General features: G+C 38.5%; 1 pseudogene; it reads right to left on the bottom strand.

Annotated features, from left to right (window-relative positions):
• Window positions 1–3,844, bottom strand: part of LOC116100111 — an 89,750-nt pseudogene extending 85,906 nt beyond the window's left edge.
• Between the last annotated feature and the right edge of the window lie 323 nt (window positions 3,845–4,167).

Here is a 4,167-nt window from a genome sequence, read left to right as displayed (position 1 = left end):
ACAAATATACATTAAAATATGAAGCAGGTTTTCTGTCTTTGTGGGGGAAAATTCTTGTGGACAGAGGTTAGAGAGTTGGTACAACAATTAAGAAACACTTGCTTCTCTTTCAGAGAACCTGAGTTCTGTTCCAAAAATTCATGTTGATTGGCTCACAACCAGCTCCAGCTGCAGAGGATCCTTTACCCTCTTCTGGCTACTATCGGCACTGTAGTTGTGTACACGCACCCACATACATGTACCATAAAAGTTCATATAATTAAAGAGTAAATAGATACCTAGGGCCAGGTATGGTGTTCCATGCCTGTAATCCCAGCACTTGGGAGGCAGAGGCAAACAGATCTCAATTTCATTTATATAAGTAGTTTCAGGCTAGTCAGGGCTACATAGTAAGACCTTCTCTCAATGAATGATGAATGAATGAATGAATGAATGAATGAATCTACCTAAACTTAAAAAAACTTATGGAAAGATAGATGCCCAGATGGAAATAGAGTAGATGGAATGACAAGGTAAAATTATAGTCTAGATATAAATAGAAGGAAAAAAAATCTATCATGTGACAGTCTAAGGACAGGTACCCTAGCCTGAGGAAGCACCAGATGCTCTGGCCATGAAGTAGCAACAAAGTAAGCCTTGAGGAGCAATAACAAGGTGTTGAGGCCACAGCAGAGTGAATGAGGTAAATACTAGAAGATAAGAGGTCAAAGTTGTCGCAGGCCCCAGTTAATATAAGGCTTTTCAACCAAGGGAGCAAGTTGGAGAAGATTCAATCCAAAATGAGAAGGGAAGCTACTAGAGTGGAGGGCATGTGTGTGACCATATGTATATACACACATATATATATATATATATCCATTCAGGGTTATGTATATGACACTCTCAGTGTTATGTGCAGAGTACTATTGCTGAATCAGAGGCGACATAGGATGATGTGTTAAGAGGCTATTTTGATCACTGCATCAATAAATTGGTCTAATTTGGATGACCAACAGAAGTAAAACAAAATAGTAAGATTGGGGTTATATTTGAATAGGGGAGACTGGAATGAGAAGACAATTAAGGATAAAGCCTAGATTTTCTTTTTTAAGCTATATTATTTTTATTAATTTATTTATTCACTTTACATCCTGATATCAGCCCCCCCTCTCCTCTCAGTACCCCCTCAAACAGATCCTCCCACCATCCCCCCTTACCCTCTCCTCTGGTAAGGGGGAACACCCAGGGTTGTGTCTTCATCTTAGTCATGTGTCTCCCCATCCCCCAAGTCCTCCATACCCACACACACCCTGGCACATCAAACACTGCAGAACTAGGCACATCCTCTTCCCCTGAGGGCAAACAAGGTGGCCCATTTAGGGGAATGGAATCCACAGGCAAGCAACAGATCCAGGGACAGTCCCCACTCCAGTTGTTGAGAGATCCACTTGAAGACCAAGCTGCACATCTGTTACACATCTAGATTTTCATGCCAAGTAAAGAATGGTGGTGCATTTAAATAAAATGAGCACCCTTGGAAAGCAATTGATGTATGGCTGGCAGAATGCCAAGAGCTTGGGCAGAGTCAATATGCTGAGCCTATTGAAGCACATATGAGAGTGTTGGATAAGATATACATGGCTGGATACAACTGGATTTACATGGCAAGAGCACTGAGACTTGTGAAGACAGAACTTTGAGAGTTACTGACTTGAATGACATTTAGATCATGGAATTATCTAAGAAATAAGTAGTAGCCTGTAGAAATGAGGCTTGAGAACTGAGTCCCAGGGATGTTTAGTGGTTGTTCTTTGGACACTGAACATAGCTAGAAAAAGTCACCGAGGAGGGGCATCTGGTGAGGCAGAAGGAAAGCCAGGCTATTGTTACTAATACTATGAGAAGGAAGAGTTTGACTAGAGAGAAGTGAATAGTGTACTTAATGTCACTGAATTGTACAGGCAAAAGTTGTTCGAAAGATAAGACATTAAGTACACTATGGAGAACTCACAATGTACATTTGAATCAGACAATATCTTTCCACTGGTCATCTATTATGTTATAGAATGATGTATATGTATGTGTATTAATATATGCTGTATTATAATATGCTACATATATGCATTTATATATATAAAGATTGCATGCATTTTAGTATTGCTTTTGTTTATTTCTTTATTGTTTCATCTCATTATATAGCCCAATTGGCCTGAAGCTTACTATTTAGCCCAGATTGGCTTAAAACTCAAAATCCTCTGACCCCAGACTCCTAAGTACTGGACTGATGAAGTCTAAAGCCTTCAAGCCTGGTGTTGGAAAGATACTTGTTGTCTACTCATGGAAAGATTACCATTTCTGATGGCCCCCAATCATTCTCACATGCCCTTTGTGAGTTCCCCATATGCCCAGCTTAAATGCAGGCTTGACCTAGTCATTTGCTTTCAGTGAATGAAATACAGCATAAGTTATGAACAACAATTTTAGTCTACATTTAAGACTGTGATTCCTCTTTGAATCTTGACACATTGTCTCATTTATTATGTGTTCTGATGAAGGTTTTTGCCCTGTTTTGATCTATCCCATGGGCAGGACCATTCAGAAGGAACTGATCCTTCTGACTACCAGCTGGCAAGGATATGAATCCTGCCAGTAGCCACATAGATAAATCTGGGAGCAGACTTTCCCTGGTTTGAGTCTTGATGTGAATGCATCCTCAGGCTATACTTTGATTACACCCTCACCAGCACCAAACCCTCAAGCTCTAAGATAAAAGGTTTCTGTTTCAAGGGGTTAATTTGGTAACAAAACAGTAGTTAACTCAACTTCCCTTACAACCTATTTGCAAGGTTTTTCAGAGTACAAAGACTTCTGCATGCTAACTTCATTCAATCTTTCTGGTAGTCCTTATGCCCATTTTTTAAAGAATGTTTGTATGTATGTATGTGTGATGCATGATGTATGTATATATGTATTTGTGTGTGTGTGGTCCTGCCTGTATGTACATTCACCATCTGTGTGCTAATGCCCACGGAGGTCAGAAGAGGGGAGCAGAACCCTTGGGACTGAAGTTAGAACCGCCAGATGTGTGTGCTCTGCAAGAACAGCAAGTGCTCTTAGCCACTGAGCCATCTCTCTAGCACTCCCATTTTGTGCCCATTTTACAGATGCTGAGGAATGCTCATCTGGGATTATACTTATCAGTAAATTCTAGAATAGAGGCTATATAGATCTTGAACATTTGAAATCCTAACTTGGGACTAGTTACCTCTAATGCATGCTACCCATTTAGACAGCATCACTTTCAATTTTCCTGTCCTTTGTCATTATAGCAAATTTCTTATCCTCAATATACAAAACATGTAGCAACATGATTTTTCCCTAAAACACATAGCCATTAATTTTTTCATGAAATATACAAAATCCAAACTGTCTTACACTTTCTAAAACCAAATTTTTGCTTTGTAAAAATAAAAATATTTGGAAATCAACTTGTTTTCCCAGTTACTTAACCTTAAATTTTCAAAAAAGAAATCTAGCTGGAGAAAATATGAATTAAATATGTGTTTGTCACAGATAAATTTTAGCAGCAATTTCCTAGCTCATCATGGTAATGGTGTCTTATTATGAAAATGTTCTAATAGAGCTCATTACATTGGGCATTCAAATAACTAGGCAAATCATTTTCTCAAATGGCTTCAGATCTCTAGGTAAACAGACAAACCAGTATAGAACTCAGGGGTTCCTCTGTAGCATCTTACTAGCAGGCCTGTTTATCCAGTTCCCCATCACAGAACTTCTCCTCTGCCTCATGAGGTTCCTGAGAATGGAGAGCCAACTTCATCCTTCTGTGCTTATCACCAGCCATATCGCCTACTTAGCACATAAAAGGAACTCTTTATAAAATTTTAATCTAGTCATTATTTTGTGGTTTTAATCAAATTTTACTTGCCTCCCCATGGGATATTTTCTCAGAAAAATACTTCATAGAGTAGCAGAGGAAAACTTTAAAAAAAAAAAAAAAAACTCCTTAACATCAGTGGAGGGGAAATGCAAAATAGTTTTACTGATATTTATGAAAAGGCATAATAATATATGTTTCTTTTGTGTGGTTTTGTTTTTATATTTATTTGTTTGTTTTCTCTCTCTTGTGTGTGTGTGTGTGAGTGTGTGTGTGTGTGTGTGTGTGTG

This window comes from Mastomys coucha, chromosome X, assembly GCF_008632895.1.
Source record: "Mastomys coucha isolate ucsf_1 chromosome X, UCSF_Mcou_1, whole genome shotgun sequence".
NCBI classification, from domain to species: Eukaryota; Metazoa; Chordata; class Mammalia; order Rodentia; family Muridae; genus Mastomys; species Mastomys coucha.
The sequence above is the reverse complement of the archived record's forward strand: the minus strand, read 5'-3'. Positions and strand labels throughout refer to the sequence as shown.